We start from the raw sequence: 18,883 nt of genomic DNA, 5'->3' as shown, positions 1-18,883 counted from the left end.
TACACACATATACACACACAGACACACACACACATATACATATACATATATGTATATATACACCCCCCCAAGAACTGGGAGAGAATAAAGAGACATATTGAGGAACAATGCATGTGAGTTAATTTTTCCCCTCAGACCCTCCTAGTTATTTTTCCTCCACCAGTTTTAGAGCCTTAGCTTGACCCAATAAGGGATCTCAAAGGGGGCTGGGACCCAAAAAGATACCAATAATTTGTTAGCTCCAGTATTTCTCTATTTAATTTTTGTCTAGGTGACCTGTCTAGTAGTGAGAGTTAATGTGTGATTCAAGTTTTAGTAGTGTTTCTTTTACAAACTTGGGTACCCTTTCGTTTGGGGCAAAGATGTTAAGAATCTAAATGTTTTCTTCATGTGTGGAAATTGAAGGTTTTTCTGGGTGTAGTATTCAGGGATGACATCTGTAGCCTCTTTGAGTCTGCAGCACACGTGTCCAGGCCCTTCTGGCTTCTACAGTATCCATTGAGAAATCATGTGTAATTCTAAGAGTTCTACTTTTTTTTCTTAAAGGACTTATGCAATATGAACCTGCACTGGGGTTTTAATCTGAGATAAGAAAGCATACACGATAACATAATGGTACAAATGAAAGCAATCTTCCCTTGAATATAAAGTAGAGTAGAAACTACTACTACTTATTAGCACCCTTTGGGCTCCTTTTTAAACACTTGTAGTAAGAGTAGTTACTAGAAAATTCTGCTGTTTAAATTAACACATATCAGGTTGAGTTTTATTAATCTGAAGTGATTTAACAATGCATGACTAACCTATGGTGACCCTCTGACTCAGATACCATGACCTTAGTGCTGGTTTGCTTACCTGGTTGGCTGCCTAAATTGGTGTCCCGAGCACTAGTGCCAACGCACAGAAGATCTCCAGAATCCTTTATAGATTGGAAATTTTTTTTCTTTATGGCTTACTTTGTTGATTTCTCAAGTTAAGCCTAAGCATTAGGGCTAGCCTTACCTGCCCAGGGACTCTTGACAACATGACAGCTGCATGATGTGAAAAACAGCTTAAAACAAAATAAAGTCTAAACAGCAAGTGCTCTCACAGTGTGGAGGACTCGAACAGATACAGGCACTTCTTTAGATTTTCACATTGGGGTCACAGGCAACTCTCCTGTTACTACTGGAAACCCTCATGGTGCAGACCATTGAGTTCATTGTACATGGTGTCTCAGAAACACATCTTCAGAGTATTGTTCTTTGTTTTATCAAACTTTTTCTATCATTACCACAGCGGAAATATTTCTTTTATCTCGGTGAGCAGTCTCGAGGCCCTGGCAGACTACCCACCAACAAAATATAAAGGGTGTTGATTGCAATTTTTCTAAGAGGTCTACTTTTACATGTTACTTGGTCTTTCTTCCCTTGCAGATTTTAATATTCTTTCTTTGTTCCTTACATTTAGTGTTTTGATTATGTGCCGAGGGGACTGTCTTTTCCTGTCCAGTCTATTTGGTGTTCTGTATGCCTCTTATATCTTTATAAGATCTACTTCTTCAAGTTAGGAAAATTTTATTACCTGACTTTATTGAAAATACGTTTTGGGCTTTTGAACTGGGATTTTTCTCCTTGTTTATTCCTATTATTCTTAGATCTGGTCTTCTCATAATGTTGTGGGTGACCCTGCAAGGACACCCCTTGGGAGAGAGGGTGAGAAGACAGAAGACACAACACCAACAACTCAGGCACTGGGAGTCAGTGAGTAACAGAGCATGTCTTCAGGCTCAGGGAGGAAGTTCCTGCCTCGCATGCTCATACAGTCTAGCCTGGGCACCTGGGCAGGGTGACTGCGGCTTGGGTAGGCTGACCACAGTTTCTCCTACATATCTGTCTTTTTTTTAATGCTGCTTAGTGGGAGTCTAGCTTTGGCCTCATTGTTCCCGCATCAGAGAGCATCCAGCGTGATAAACCAGGGCTGTCTTAGGTTGGCCTGCCTCATAGTTCCTTACCCATCATTGACTTCCAACCCTCAAAAGACGACATCTCTGGGAAGCACACCCAGGTAGGAGAAGTAACTATTAAACTGATACCTCAGGAATGTCTGTCAGGAGGTCTGCCCAAGAGACACCTTCTGGGTGTCAAAGGGCAAAGAGAACCTGGAGTATGGAAATCCACTGTAGAAACACTTAATGATTAGTAATAAGACAATACCCTAATCAAAGCACAGGAAAAAGGGGGTCACTCCTGGACTGACCTCACATTTTTGGGCAAGAAAGAACACATGCATCCAGAGGTTAGGCTCCCACATGTTTTTAAGAGAAATTCAGGGAACCAACACCACAACCTTATCTCCAAAATCCTCTAGATCCCCATTCTTAACCTTAGGGCACTTGGTGGCCAACATTGATTTTAATGCCCTCACCTTTAGGCTCCTTACAGTGGGAGGGTAAGTTCCCCATTATCTCAATGGAAGGAGGTGTAGACAAGAACAAAGTCTAAAGCAGTCAAAGACGGACTCAAACAAACAACAGACATTCCTGAGTTATCAGTTTAATATATGTCCCTACCTAACGCACCAGTGGTACTAGACCAACACAAAGGAAAAGACAGAAAATAACAAGGGTCCCCTCCATCACCTTCATGAGGATCCAGGACATGGGGCCAACTCACTGCCCAAGTCACTGAAGAGGGGGAGCCGAAACTCACCTCAAGCATGAAGAGGAGTCTGAAAGGGTGCCAATAGTGAAATCAAAAGTGCTTCAATGTAGGATTCATCCCCAAAGCACCACCAGCAACAAAAGGCAAAGATCAGGGTCCCCAAAACAGTCACAGTAATGGAAAAAAATTACACCCTGATTCAAACAGGGTCAAGACGCATGCCAGCACAGGATCCATGAGCCACACTCCTAGGTGCCAGATGTAGCGGGTTACTGTACTGGGACACCCCTTGGTGCAGCAGCAATGACTCTGTCACTGGGAATCAGAGAGTAGCCCAATCATGCTGCAGACTTGTTCATTAAGGAAGTTAGACCTGCCTTTATATTCACTCCCAAGGTCCCATTGGCTCAGGTGGCTGACTCCGCTGTGCTGTCCTTTCCTCATTGGTGTCTCAGGTGAGACGTCTCCTTGTCAGCAGGATCTGGGTTCAGAGGCAGGGTTGGGAAAGAAGTGCCTGCTGTGCATGCTCATACTCTGGGGCTGGCCTGGGCACCTGGGCAGGGTCTGCCAGTGGGATGAACCCATCTGGTGTGACTTTCCGCAGCCAATTGTTTTTCTTAGTAAATACTTGAAGCATTGCCTCCTAGCTTCCTCTGTGCACCATCTTGTAAAGGCACTGGTCAGTCTGCTTTGGGCTACTCCCTCTTTTGATGGGACAGTTGTCTGCTTGGGCCACTCTCCCTCCTGCTGGGACATGATCTGTGCTGCTCCACAGAAATTAGCCCTCCTTCCCACTATTGGGAGTCGAACTACACAAGTTTTATATATATGCAGAGTGCCTAGTTCTGTACCCTGCAGGCTCCCAGATTGTAGTTCAACCTCTGTAAGCCCTGTGAGCCTGGGTTAGTTGATCCTGTGCATTTTCTTGTGGGGTCCTTGATCCCTGTGACTCCTACAACCTAGAGGGGTATAAACGGGTCTTGAGCCAGACTGATTCCCAGTTTTCTGTTAAATCACCACATTGACTTCCAAAGTCGCTATACTAGTTTGCACTCCCACCAGCAAAGCAGGAGTGATTCCGTTGCACTACATCTTCTCCATCATGGGTTGTCACTTGCATTTCTTGATCTTACCCATTCTTACAGGTATAAGATGGAATCTCAGAATCTTGCATTTCACTGCTGGCTAAGGATTGGGGTTTTTTTTTCCCTCTTTGGGAGCCTGCGACTCAGCTTCCAAATAAATACATGGAGGCTTACACTTACTTATGAATATGCTGCTTTCCTTCATTTTTATTTAGAAACAATCATTTTACATATCAATCCCCTCTCCCTCCCATCCTTCCATGCCCCTGCCAGCTCCCCCAAAAGCAACCCCCAGCCACTCCCCAAGACAGTGAGGCCTTACACATCAAAGTCTGTCACATCATTTGGGTGAGGGCCTAGGCCCTTCTCCATGTATCTGGGCTGGAATAGCATCTCTCTATAGGAAATGCATTCCCAAAGTCTATTTGTACACTAGGGATAAATACTGGTTCTGCTATTAGGGGTCCCATAGACAGCCCAGGCCTCCTAACTGGCATCCACATTCAGAGGGTTTTGTTCAGTCCAATGTTGGTTCCCCAGCTTTACAACTCAAGTATATGTGCTCTCACTAGGTCAGGTCAGCTGGTTCTGTAGGTGTGTACAGCATGGTCTTGACTCTTTGCTCATCTCTCCTCCCTCTCTACAACTGGATTGCAGGAGTTGGGCTCAGTGCTTAGCTGTGGTGCCTGCTTCTGCTTCCATCAGCTACTGGATGAAGGCTCTAGGATGGCAATTAAGATAGTCATCACTCTCATTATAGGGGAAGGGTATCAAAGGCAGCCTCTCCACTACTGCCTAGATTCTTAGTTGGGGTCATCTTTGTGGGTCTCTGAACATTTCCCTAGTGCCAGATTTCTCTTTAAACCTATACTGGCTCCCTCTATTAAATTATCTCTTTTCTTGCTCTCCTCTATTCCTCCCCTATCTTAGTCTTCCTGATCCCTCTTGTGCCCCTACCCTTTTACATAAGTGACCCAAAAAATTCTACCAGGGAACTCCTAGAGCTGACAAACACATTCAGTAAAGTGGCAGGATACAAGATTAACTAAAAAAGAAAATCAGTAGCCCTATTATATACCTATGATAAATGGGCTGAGAAAGAAATCAGAAAAACATCACCCTTTACAATATAGCCATAAAGAACATAAAATATCTTGGGTAACTCTAACCAAACAAGTGAAATACCTGTATGACAAGAACTTTAAGACTTTAAAGAAAGAAATTATAGAAGAAATTAGAAAATGGAAAGGTCTCCCATGCTCTTGGATAGGTAGGATCAACATAGTAAAAATTGCAATCTTACTAAAAGCATTCTACAGATTCAAAGCATTCCCCCATCAAAATTCCAGCACAATTCTTTATAGACCTTGAAAGAATGATAATCAACTTTTTATGGAAAAACAAAAAACCCAGGATAGCTGAAACAACCATGTACATAAAAGGAACTTCAGGAGGCATCACTATCCCCGACTTCAAGCTCTACTATAGAGCTATAACAGCTTGGTATTGGCACAAAAACAGACAGGAAGACCGATGGAATCGAATCAAAGACATTTGTATTAATCCACACACCTATGAATAACTGATTTTTGGCAAAGAAGCTAAAAATATAAAATGGAAAAAAGAAAGCATTTACAACAAATGGTGCTGGCATAACTGGATGTAGACTTGTAGAAGACAGCAGATAGGTCCATTTCTATTGCCATGCACAAAACGTAAGCCCAAATGGATCAAAGACCTCGACATAAATCCAGCCACACTTAACCTCTTAGAAGACAAAGTGGGAACTACCTTTGAAAAAATTGGTACAGGAAACTGCTTCCTGAACATAACACCAGTAACATAGACATTGAGATTGAGAGTTAATAAATGGGACCTCCTGAAACTGAGAAGCTTCTGTAAGGTGAAGGACACACTCAACAAGACAAAATGGAAGCCAATAGAATGGTAAAAGATATTCACAAACTCCACATCTGAAAGAAAGCTGATCTTCAAAATTTACAAAGAACTCAAGAAGCAAGTCTCCAAAGCATCAAATAATTCAATTAAAAAATAGGGTACGGATCTAAATAGAGAATTCTCAATAGAGAAGTCTCAAATGGCCAAAAGACACTAAAGAAATTGCTTACCAACCTTAACCATCAGGGAAATGCAAATCAAAACAAGTCTGAGATACCATTTTACACCTGTCAGAATGAGTAAAATCAAAAACACCGATGACAGTTTATGCTGGAGTGGATGTGGAGAAAGGGGAAGACTCCTCCATTGCTGGTGGAAATGCAAACTTGTACAGCTACTTTGGACCCCTTGAGAAGGGGAAAAGAACAAGATCTCCTGAGTAAATTGGGAGCATGGGGCCAGAGGGCGAGGTTGGAGATAGAGGAGGAGAGAAGGGGATGGGGGAAGAAAAGACCAAGTTGGGCAAAGGACAGAGAAGGAGAGCAAGGAAAATTGTACTTTGATAGAGGGACTCATTGTGAGCTTAAAGAGAAACCTGGCACTAGGGAAATTCCCAGGAATGCACAAGGGTGAACCCAAGTACTCAAAACCCCTTTCCTCCCCAATTTTGCCTGATCATGGACCAGAGCTTGTCTTAATTTTTTATGCTTCTAAGAGTCCCAGACATTGAGAGACAAGCTTCAAGTGGTTTCTCCCTACCACTCTGTCTTGTAGTGAGATGTAGTATTTACTCTTAACATAGAATCCTGTAGAACAGGAGTTCTGAGGAGGAGGCTGGATTTTGTTAGCTGATATTTTATAGTGGTAACTCCAGAGCTCCCTAACATAGTGAACTGTGTAAGAGCAGAAAGGGGAGATGTTAGTATCTTTCCCTTCATCATTAAAGGTGTTTGAGCCAAGTTAAAAAAAAAGAAAACGAATCTAAGCAACAGTGGAGAGTCTACCTTAAATGCCCTTTCCCCTATAATGAGATTGATAACCACTTCGAATGCCATCATAGAGCCTTCTCTAGTAGTTGATGGAAACAGAAGCAGGGATTCATAGCTAAGCACTGCGATGAACTCCTGGAATCCAGTTGTAGAGAGGGAGGAGTGATGAGCAAAGGGGTCAAGACAATGCTAGGGAAACCCGCAGAAACAGCTGACCTGAGCAAGTCGGAACTAGCGGACCCCAGTCTGACAGTTGGGGAACCAGCATAAAACTGAACGTGGATGTCAGTTGGGGGGCTTGGGCAGCCTATAAGGCCTCTGGCAGTGGAATCAGTGTTTATCCCTAGTGCTTGAACAGGCTTTTTGGAGAACACTCCCTATGGGGGGATACTCTTTCAGCCTAAATATATGGAGAAGGGCCTCAGTCCTGCCCCAAATGATGTTACAGACTTTGATGATTCCCCATGGGAGGTCTCACCCTCCCTGAGGCATGGATAGGGCATAGAATGGGGAGATAATGGGGGAAATGGGAGCATGGGAGGTGGATGGAACTGGGATTGGTATGTAAATTAAGATTGTTTTAAATTTAAATTTAAAATTAATTTAAAAATAATGTTGCTTCTATAAAACTCTCTAAATCAATTCCTTGAGACAGTATGTTTGAAGTATCAACCTCCAGATAACCACAAATGTCATATCTCAAAATTCTGCTTGATGGTTACACAGTTAGAAAAGAATCATCCATCAAAAAAGGCAAAAGATGATTTCGAAGCAATTGGCAGATTACCTGTTTAACTAAAACTGAGACACAAAAGGCAGAATTACCCAAATCCTACTACTCAGAACCAAAAAAAAAAAAAACTATGGTTGCAAAGGGTAGATTAAAGACAACTGGAGGAAACTGACATTTTGATTTCCTATATTCAAAGAATGATAATGTCCTCAACTCAAATACCATATACACCACAAAACCCAAGCAAAGTTTGAAAACTTGTGGGAAAATATAGACTTGCGTCTTGAGCTAATGAAACTGTTTTCCAAGCCATGCTCATAGAAGGAATTTAAAGTAAATAATAGGAATAATACCACAACCAGAAGCCTTAGTTTACTGACCTGTTTGGTTTCTCAAGTGAAGTGTACAAATAAAGTCTTTTATGGAAAAATGAATTTTCACAAGCAAGTGTGTCCTGACAAAATGGTAAACTAAGGGCTGAGAACATACCCGAGTGGAGAACACTTGACAAAAATGTGCATGGTCTTGAGGGTTTTTTTTCCCAGAGCCATAGATTCATGTGTGTGAACAGACATGGGATGTAAAGTCCTATTGAAGGTGTGTGTTTCTTAATGAACCAAAGTTCTAATAAATCAGACCACCCTAGAAAGGGACTATAAATATCATACATGGCAGAAAAAAACAACAACAGTACACTGGAAAGTCAGAGTATAAATTTCATGAACTGAATCCTTGCGGATGGCCTCCTTTCACACTGCCCTCTTATTTCAATATTTATTAAACTTGCCTTAGAAGGGCACTATAGTTGTGGAACAAAACGTATAGATATAAAATCATGTATGTATCCAGGGTAGACAATCAGGTAACATCAGCTATGTTTTTCTATCATTTCTTTTAGAAGATACTACATTGAAATAAATGAATTGTGTAGAGGAAATCAGTGTGAGGTTTCTTTATATTGCCTACTTTATGTATCAAAATCTTTGTGGATAAATACATATATGTAATTGCTTGGAGAATTTGAAACATTTGAAAACATCCAGAGATCACAAAGGTGCAAAAGTCCTATACCTTTCAAAATGTTAAATAGTAAAGAAAATTGACTTCTAAGTTTACTCAGCATCGAGATGCCAGAATAATGTCAGGATAGCTGCTTGGGAAATAAAATTATGAGTTGAATTTTCAGTCAGTGTGTCTCCTGGTATCTTACATATACCATATTGAAAAAAAATGTTTATCTTTATGGTTGCATGTGGTATTTAGAAGTAAAATAATCCCAAATCATGTAATTTTCAAGGAAGTAGCAATAACTTAATTGTCCCCTTGTTGATCTTAATGTGAAGCATGAAAAACAGTCTTGGAGACTTCCAAAGATTCCCAAGTACTCCTAGTGAGAGCTGTAGGGAGCAAGAGAATCTGGTAACAGCAGTATATCAAAAAGCTATTTGCATCTTGAAGGACAAGATTTAATTAATAATGTTACAGCTGTGAAGTCAATGTGCAGATTTGAGTTCCAAGCACAAGGGACCATTATATTATTTAAAGTGTCATTTAGTCCATTGATTTCCCCTTTTATGCTAATGCATGATAATAAATATACATTCCTGAGTATAGACTGAGTCTTGTTGATAGCTGTTAACTTCTACTACTAATGAACATGATAATAGCATCCAGTTATTGCATGTTTACGATAAGCTGTCCTTTAATAGGCACATGTTATACAGTGTTTCATTTGTTTTGTGTAACAACCCAATGAGACTGATGCTAACATAATCTTTACATAAAATGGAAAAATGGCTTTAACAAAATAGGTAATCTGCCATGGGCTGTGCTTTCTGGAATACAGTCAATTGTCAACTCCTTATCTTCCCCTTCAAAAATTTTTCCATTGATAGAGTACCTCTGTTAAAGTATGAAAAAAAGATAGAAAGATTTAGTTTTAATCGATCTTATTCCTGTTCTATTCTTTTGTCCCACTATTTTAGAGAAATTTGGACAAATATCTATGAAGGAATGGTAGGGAATAGTCTAATAGTCTATTATTCTGTTACATGTCTTGTGACATAATGTACTTTTTTTCTCATTACAATCCACAAGAAAATTTGAGTCTTTATTCAAAAATAGGATGCATGAAACAAAAAAGTCTTTAAAACTAAGAAAGGAAGTCATCTAACAGCACAATTATTTTACCGTGTAAAAACCCACAGATGAAGTACAAACTAATACAAAAGATTTATTAAGCAAAGGGCTTAATCTATTTACTGAAATCACACCAATGAAAAATATTTCTAATCATCAAACAAGTATTTCTAAGGAAGGGACCTCCTCATTGGTAGAGCAACTGCCTAGTGTGAGCTTTGCCTGGGATTCATTCCCAACACAAAAATTATGTAGAGTAATGGAGAATCTAGGATATGCAAAAATATCATAATTATAAAAGCAAATAAGCTTTTTAAAAAGCTGAGTAATGATAATTTAGAGATAATCCATGTAAGCATGGGTCAAAAGGATAAAAAGCAAAGAAATCACACAGATTGAATGCAAAGCAATATTATTCTTCAACTCTGAACCAAAACCTACACAATATGAAAAAAGGAGCAACGTTTTCACATTTTACATGTTTAAATCATAAATCAGTTTGTGTGGGGGTAAAGAGGATCAAGACAAGGGCATGATCAGGTGAATATGGAATTCAAGGCCTCCTTAGCCTACTAAAGACTAGGTCACAAAATAAGTAATCTGGCCTGAAATTTTTAACCCACATGTGTTATTTTACTTTTTCAAAGCACAACCAACATTGGCATTTACTTGTTATATAAAAAACATCTCAGACAGGTGGAGTCAGAGGCAAGCAGATCCCTGATTTTGAAGCCAGCCTGCTCTGCTCAGCTACTCCAGGTCAATCATAGATACATACTGAGAATGTTTCAAGGAACTGAAAAGCAAGGCCAGGAATGCTGGGATAAGCCTTCATTCCCAGCATGTCGGAATCAGAGACAGGAGGATCTATCTGTGTGTTTAAGGCCAGCCTGGTCTGCATAGCAAGTTCTAGGATATTCAGGGCTACATAGAAAGAATATGTCAAAAAAATAATGAAAACTAGGTATTTTTTCATTACATCAAAATGTTAAAGTTCTTTATTACTTAACTACAAAGGTCTCTAAAATTCAAATGTCTCCAATAGGTGCACGCTTTTATGGTCTTGATAAAGATTCAAAATAATTCTTCTAGACCACAAATACTAAATGCAAGCATATTTTGGGCATCCTCTCCTCATAGTAGACAAAGTATTATAAGCAACCTACTTTGCAAATATTTCTATTATGACTAGCAAAACAGACTAATTCTGTGAGATCAGAACTTTTCAGAACACGCTGTTGTGTCGTGTAACCAAAAAATAACAAATTAGACAAAAAATTCAGTCCTGTGTAGCACCCAGGGAAACAGCTTGGTTGTAGGCTAAGCAGGAGCAGCAAGGAGCAGCATCTGGGGCTGCCATTATCATGGATGAGAAGTTGTTCACCGAAGAGCTGGACCAGTGGATTGAGAAACTGAACAAGTGCAAGTAGTTCCTAGATCAACAGCCTCTTCAAGAAGTCTAAATAATTCTAACAAAAGAATCTCATGTACAAGACATTCTATGTCCATTCTATGTGTGGAAACATACATTGGCGATTTCATGGCCTCATGGAACATTTTAGAGTCAATAGCAAATCTCCAGATACAAATTACTTGTTTATGGGAGACTATGTGGACAGAGAATATGACTCAGTTGGAACAGTTCCACTGCTTGTAATTCTTAAGGTTCGTTACTGTGAATATATCATCAGACTTAGGAAATCACAACAGTAGAAAGATCACACAAGTTTGTGGCTTCTACAATGAGTATTTAGGAAAATATGGAAATGCAAAAATTTGGAAATACTTTGCAGACCTTTTTGACTATCTTCCTCTCACTGCCTTGGTGTATGGGCAGATCTTGTATCTACACAGTGGTCTGTCTGATCTGTAGATACAGTGGATCACATACAAGCACTTGATCACCTACAATTAGTTAATTCCACATGAGGGTTCAATGTGTGACTTGCTGTGGTCAGATCCAGATGACTGTGGTGTCTAGGGGATACCTCCTCAAAAATCTGGTTATGCCCATGGCCAAGATATTTCTGAAACTTTTAACTATGCCAATGGCCTCATGTTTGTGTCCAGAGCCCACCAGCTGGTGTTTAAGGGATATAACTGGTGTCATGACTGGAATATAGTAACAGTTTTCATTGATCCAAACAATTGCTATCATTTGTAGTAACCAAGATATAATCATGAAACTTGACAACACTCTTAAATATTCTTTCTTTTAGTTTGATCCAGCACCTTATAGAGGTAAGCCACATGTCACTTTACCTATACCAGACTACTTCTATCTGCTCCTCCCCATCTTGGAATAAGAGCCTCTGTAAACAAATGAGGAGCTTTAATTTCCTAGCAATATCAGAATTAATCACACAGAAACTTCTATTAATTATGAACTGTTTGGCCTATTGCCTCGGCTTATTACTAAGTTTTAGATGAACCCATTTCTATAAATCTATGCACTGCTATGTAGCTCCTGGCTTTATCAGTGGTCTAGCTGCTCAGGTGGCTCTCTGGCATCTCTTGACACTACCCCTCCTCATCCAAGTCCTCAGTTTGATTATTCCACCTAACCCTATCCCACCTGGATATTTGTTAAAACAACTTTTATTATTACGTAATGGGAGCAACATGTATTCACAGCTTACAGAAGGTTCTCTGACAGCACTCACCAGTCATGACTTCCCAACTCACCCATGTTCTTCCCACAGCTCCTTGCCATACTTGCAGCACAGCACACAAAATCACTGTTACTGTCTCCACTGCACACAATGTACTTTTAATTTTTTTATTTCATTTTACATTCCAACCAAAGTTCTCCTTCCCACTCCTCCTCCTGTACTCCCCTTGCCTCCCCCAGCCCACCCCCTATCCATTCCTCCCAACAGGTAAGGGCTCACGTAGGTAGTGACAGAATCTGGAACATTAAGTTTGGGCAGGACAAAGTCCCTTTCCCCTGCGTTAAAGCTGAGCATGACATCCCACCATCGGGAATGGACTCCAACAACTAGCTCATGCACCAGGATAGATCCTGGTCCTACTGCCAGGGGCCCCTCAGATAGCCCAAGCTTCGCAACTGTCTCCCACATGCAGAGGGCCTAGTTTGGTCCCATGGAGTACCCACAGCTGTCAGGCCAGAGTTCATGAATTTCTGCGAGCTTGTTTCAGCTTCCTCTGTAGTTTTCTCCATCATGATCTTCACCCCTCTTGCTCATTCATTCCCTCCTCACTCTACTGGAATCCTGGAGTTTGGCCTGGTGCTTGCTTTTTAAAGAGAGAAAAGAAATAATATTCTGTCACTTGCCTTTGGATACCATGTTTTTCATCAGCATCTTTTTATCATGAAGTGCAAGACTCTAGCCAGCCTCCTCCAGACCCGTGGTACCAATTTCTCTTACTCTGTTGTTTCCCTATAATATTTGTAACTTTTAATCATACCCTAATATTTCCTTATTATTATTTCACCCAGGGATTCGATGTGAGCTCAATACATGCAGATCCATGAATATAATGCACTAATACAATTAAGGGCAGAAACCACACCAACATCTCAGGTGCAGAAAAAGTTCAGCGCACCTTCACAATAAAGGTCCTGAAGAAGTTAAGAATAGATGGAAGATATCTCAACATTATAAAAGCTATATGTGGCAAAATTACAGCCAACATTAGACCAAGATCACAGACTCCAGTAGAAAACTTATGGATGTGATACTTTCCATAAATTTCAGGATACAAAATCAATGTACAAAAATCAGAAGATTTTATGCACATCAGTAACAAACCCGCAGAGAAGAAAATCATGAAATATATCTTATAAATCCTGAAAACATCTAGTAATAAACTTAGCCAAGCAGATGAAAGAGCTCTCCATCAGAAAATTTTAAGATCCTGAAGAAATAAATTGAAGAAGACAATGGATAATGAAATGCTCTTTGATGTTCCTGGATTAGCAGAATGAGAATTGGAAAGACAGCTGTACTCATAAAAGTAATGTACAGATTCAATAAAAAATATTACCAAAATTCTAATGACATCATTCTCAGAACTGGGAAAAATAATCCTAAAACTCTTTGGGAAACACAAAAGACCACAGGTAGCCAAAGCAATTCTAAGAAGAAAGAACAAAGCTAGACGGTGTGGTGGTTTGAAAGAAAATGGTCCCCAAAGGGACTGGCACTATTGGTAAGTGTGGCTTTGTTTGAGTAGGTATGGCTTTGTTGGAGGATGTTTGTCACTGTAGAGGCAGGCTTTAAGGTCTCATATATGCTTAAGATACTGCCCAGTGTCTCAGACCACTTCCTATTGCTACTTCTCCAGAATCATGTCTCAGCTACTTCTCCAGAATCATATCTGCCTACACACCACCATGTGGCACACTGAACCTCTGAACTTAAGTGAGCCCCCCTATTAAAGGTTTTCCTTTATAAAAAAAATGTCGAGGTCATGGTGTCTATTCACAGCCATAGAAATCCTAACTAAGACAGAAGTTACCACATTTCCTGACCTCATAGGAGGTCATATGTAGAACCATAAAGTCAAAGTCAGCATGGCACTGGTCCTGAAACAAGCATGCACACCAATGGGACATTATAGCAGCCCCAGAGATACGTAGCTGTTGTCACCTAATTTTTGACTAAGTCATAAGGAACATACACTGGAAAAACACAACCTTTTAAATAATAGGTCCTGACAAGATCAGATATCGACCTGCAGAAGGACATCGGGTGTATTTCTCACCCTAATGAAAATCAGCTCAAATTGAATCAAAGACCTTAATTAAAAATTAGAACTCTGAAACTGCTAAAACACCCCAGGAAATAAAAATAGGCAAAAATTTCTGAGTAGAATCTCAGTAGCACAAGAACTTATAGATAAGATTATATGAAATTACTAACCTTCTACACAGTGAAAGAAACTATTAACAAAAGTGCAAGTCTATAAAATGGGAAAATATTTTCTAATTATACTTCAGACAAAGGGTTGATAATTAAAATATATGAAGAAACTAAACACTCCAATGCTAACCTACTAATCAGTAGATGAAATAATGAACAGGGAAACATAAAGGATGAAGAAAGTGTGGAAACGAAAGACAAACATATGAAATAGGACTGTTTACAATGTCACTAAGAGTAAGTGTTCAGTACCTTGTCCTGCATGGCCTCCAGGGACTTGGACCTAACTTGGAACAATGATGAAATGAAGACAAGGCAGACAGAAAGATAGAAAAGCTGAAGTTTGGTGGTTTGGCCTCTCTACTAGATAAATCTCAGCACCCCAGATGGTCAGCCTGTTCTTTTTAGAGAGTTGGGCACTGCTTATTGCACTCTGAGAAACAAGGGGGCAGGGCTTATTATATACAAGTGGATTGAGGATACAGGTTTAGCTAAAATAAGTAGGAGTGGTCTCTATAGGGGAACAGTCTTATGGCTGTAAATGTCCAAGAGGAGAAAGCTGTGGTGGACACTTTCAACATATACTATCAATACTCACATGCAGTCCCTCAAGGAAGGCTTTAATACAGCACTGGATCTCACCTCTGGCTGAGGGAGAGCTGTGCCTTTCTCCATGGGTCTGGGGTTCAGAGGTCCTTGACACAGCTGTGCCCTAGTCAACAACATACATTCTTTCAAGACTTCACTCAGGGCTTCCTCCATTTCATACACTTCAGGGTAGGAAGAATCAAGGAGAAATAGCTGCTTATACAATCTGCTCAGTTTTCAAACTTTAAGTCTAATGGTTTCTAAAGTTTTCAGCACCTGGCAATAACACTCCATTGGTTTTTAGAGCATCTTGTAGATATAAATGATGTTTTCCTGAATTCTGGATGACACTGATTATTGTTTTCAGAGACTTCTTATTTTGGAACAAATGATATAATACCTCCCCAAGGAGTCATCCATCATGTTAAAATTAGCTATGTTAGTGAACTGTCAGAACTAGAGAAAGTACTGACACCTCTTCCTACTTCTGATAGACGGCTACCTTTATAGAGAAGTGTGTTAAAGTAAACAGAGATTAATTCCTGTTTCTTTATAGAAACAAAAACCTGACTTTTTGTGGATCACGTATTGAAAAATACTGATTAAATACATGATGGTAACAGCTTGTAATCACAGTACTTGGAAAGGTGAGGAGGAGGATTGATTGAAAATTCCAGATTAACCTGTTGTGCATAGTGAGATCCATGCTAGCCTGGTTAGAGTAAGACACTGACTTGAAACATCAACAGAAAATATACACTGATAATAACTCTTCTACATTAGAAAATACTGTGATTGTTTATTTTTCTGTTTCAAATACTTAATTTTCAAAGACTTACATATTCAAGGTTTATAATGTGATTTAATACTATATACATAAATTATGTAATTACCACAATAAGATTAATCTCCATACCCATCACTACCAATGACATTTCTTACATCCCCAGAAATTGTTTAGTTTCTAGCTAAAGAAGAGGTTCTCAACCTGTGGGTTGTAAACCCTTTGACAAACCTCTGTCTCCAAAGTAATTTCATTATGATTCCAAGCAGGAGCAAATGCAGTTATAAAGTAGCAATAGTGATAATTTTATGGTTGGGGGGTCACCACAACATGAGCAACTGTATCAAAGGATCGCTGCATTAAGAGAGTTGAGAACTACTAATAAAGTTTTAAGTTCTAATCAATATCTAACTGTTTCTCTACGTCAAGCCTGTGGCAAGAGGTCATTGAACTTTAGCTCTTTATAAAGAATCTGGAATCACTTAACCAAGTTGCTTTTAGATTCAGACTAAGAAACAACTCCAAGAGAATGAAACTATGGGACTGTTCAGCTGACCAAGAATGTGAATTCCCTTGGAGGCAAAAGAGTCACCATATGAGATATAATAGTATATCCATTTTATTTTACTTCATCAGAAACATCAATGAATTCTTTTTTAGTGTTTTTCCATTTATTTCAATAGTTCAGAAAATATATACATATATGTACATGTACATATATAGCATATATATGCATATATATCTGTATATATCTACACATACACATGAAGACTAAGACACAAAGAAAATATAGTAAAATACCAAAATTAGGAATCTAAGTACAGAGTGTGGAAAGTTCATTGTATTGCCTGGACACTCTTCAGTAGCTTTATGATTTTAAACATAAGGACCCATACTTCAGTAATCACACAAAGCTAATCTATATTTCTATAGTAGAAACACTAGCAGAAAAGTGGTAATTCAGAACAATGGAATTCTGGGAAGGATAAGTTTATGGGAGACACTATCACAGGAGCTTCTGATACTGCAAGTATCTCCACTTGAGTATGAATGCTGAATTTTCCTTTCTAGTTATTAATTATATAGCAAACACAATTTTCTGAGTATGTATTTCCAAACTGACTAAAGGTAGAAACAATGGGATGACATATATGAAAGTATTTTTGAAGGAAAAATCACTAGGTGTGTGTGTGTGTGTGTGTGTGTGTGTGTGTGTGTGTATAAAACTACATGGTTTTGCTTTATAAGACATAAGAAAGCTTTTGTTAAGGAAGTCACACACTTGAGGTTAGCCTATGGAAATGTACTCGCTGTGAGCTAATCATGTTAATTTTTCAAGTTCTGATACAATCACTAACTCATAACACTGGATAGTGTGACATTTGATAATATGTTTTACTAAATAATTTGCATAAATTGTACAAAATGCCACAGTAAGCTTCCATACATACTCCGTGTAAGCAGCTTAAGTTTTATTGTGAAATCCTGAAAGTTTCTGTTGTTCAAATGTTATAAATAACTTTTATTGCTCATGTGTCAGTTCTGCCTATTTTAAACAGCCTTTTCTGACTGCCTCATTAGGACGTCAATGTGTTCGCTGAGCCCTCTGCAGCTGAGTCCATGCTGTCAGGCTACCCAAGTGTCTCCAACTTTGTCATTCAAATCAGTGCCAGCATTTAGATCCTCATCACTGTCCTCCTCCCCTTTGCAGCTTCTTCTGCGGCTAGAATCTTGATTTTCAGTATTTACTGAAGTTTCAGGTTCCTTATTAAATGCAGTAATGATGTCTTCTTTCTTCCCACATTTTGCACAAACTTCAAGTTCACAGGCACATGGCCCACACATAATGTGGTAAGAGTCCTTCTCTGTCTTTTGTAAACATTTAACGCACTTCTTTAGTTTTGACAGTGGTTCGTACTTGCTGTATTTTACACGCCACTCAAAAACTTTTTTGCAGCACTGACATACTCCATCATGAAGTTTTCCATTAATTATCTTTGTCTGAACACTCTTGTAAAACTTGTATTCTGATACTTCTGAAGCCTGGACCGAGCCACATTGCCTTTCTGGGAACTCATCATCAAATCACAAGCACCTCAAGTTGGTGCAGGCTGTATCAGTGAATTCTTAATTACCTTAACTTTCGTTAGTCACATAAGTCATATCATTTTCTGTCAGTGGTAATAAATGATGTTTAAGTGAAGTAAAATTTTAAAGCTGTGTTTGTTTTCTCAAATTTATTTCTGGAAGTAATTTTATACTCTGACCAATATGAAGTTATGCATAGCAGATGGTACCTATAAATAGTTAAAGCAATTGTAAGCCTCACTGGAACATATAGCCATAAAATTTAATATATGTACTCTTTATTTTTTATTCTGATTTTTCTCTAAAAGTTTAGGTGTGGAATTGATTCCACTTAATGTCATACTTCTCACCCTGAGTTTGAAGTTCTTGGTACAACTTATTTCTAAATGATCCTATACTGGCCTGTTTTGTGTGTCAAGCTGTTAGAAGTTAGAGTCATGAAATGAAGGAGACTCAATTGTGGAAATGCCTCCATGAGACCCAGCTGTAATCAATGGGGGAGATCCCAGTCCACAATGCATGGTGCTATCCCTGGGCTGCTGGTCCTGGGTTCTATAAGAAAGCAAGTTGAGCAAGATATGTGAAGCAATCCAGTAAGCAGCTCCCTTCTATGGCCTCTGGATCAGCTCCTGCATCCGGGATCCTACCCTGTTTGAGTTCCTATCCTGATTTCCTTCAGTGGTGAATAGCAATGTGGAAGTGTAAGCCAAATAAACCAACTTGCTTTGTGATCATGGTGTATTTGTTGCATCAATAGAAACCCTAACTAAGACAGACCCTAAAACTAAAATCAGCTATGGCTCCTTACTCTAGAGATGTGTATACAATGGATAATGTAAATAAATGCCAACTTAACAAGGGGTTGTGGGAACTCTTAGGCTTCTGCTTTCTCACAGACATATTAGAAGTCATTGCTGTAAGTTTTACAAGGCAAGCTAGGCAAACTGAAAATCAATTATTTTCATCAATCCCATAGGAAAATAGTTCCCAAACTGCTATCCTACCATTTGGATATGTAGGCACACCCAGGAAGACAGATGAGGTCTACTT

General features: G+C 39.2%; 2 pseudogenes; one reads left to right on the top strand and one right to left on the bottom strand.

The window, feature by feature from the left end:
* The first annotated feature begins 10,851 nt into the window (after nt 1–10,851).
* On the top strand, nt 10,852–11,793 carry LOC101836255 (annotated as a pseudogene).
* A 5,578-nt stretch (nt 11,794–17,371) lies between these two features.
* LOC101836503 lies at nt 17,372–17,823 on the bottom strand (annotated as a pseudogene).
* Nucleotides 17,824–18,883: the final 1,060 nt, after the last annotated feature.

The sequence above is a fragment of the Mesocricetus auratus genome, unplaced genomic scaffold (assembly GCF_017639785.1).
Source record: "Mesocricetus auratus isolate SY011 unplaced genomic scaffold, BCM_Maur_2.0 Super-Scaffold_6730, whole genome shotgun sequence".
NCBI classification, from domain to species: Eukaryota; Metazoa; Chordata; class Mammalia; order Rodentia; family Cricetidae; genus Mesocricetus; species Mesocricetus auratus.
The sequence above is the reverse complement of the archived record's forward strand: the minus strand, read 5'-3'. Positions and strand labels throughout refer to the sequence as shown.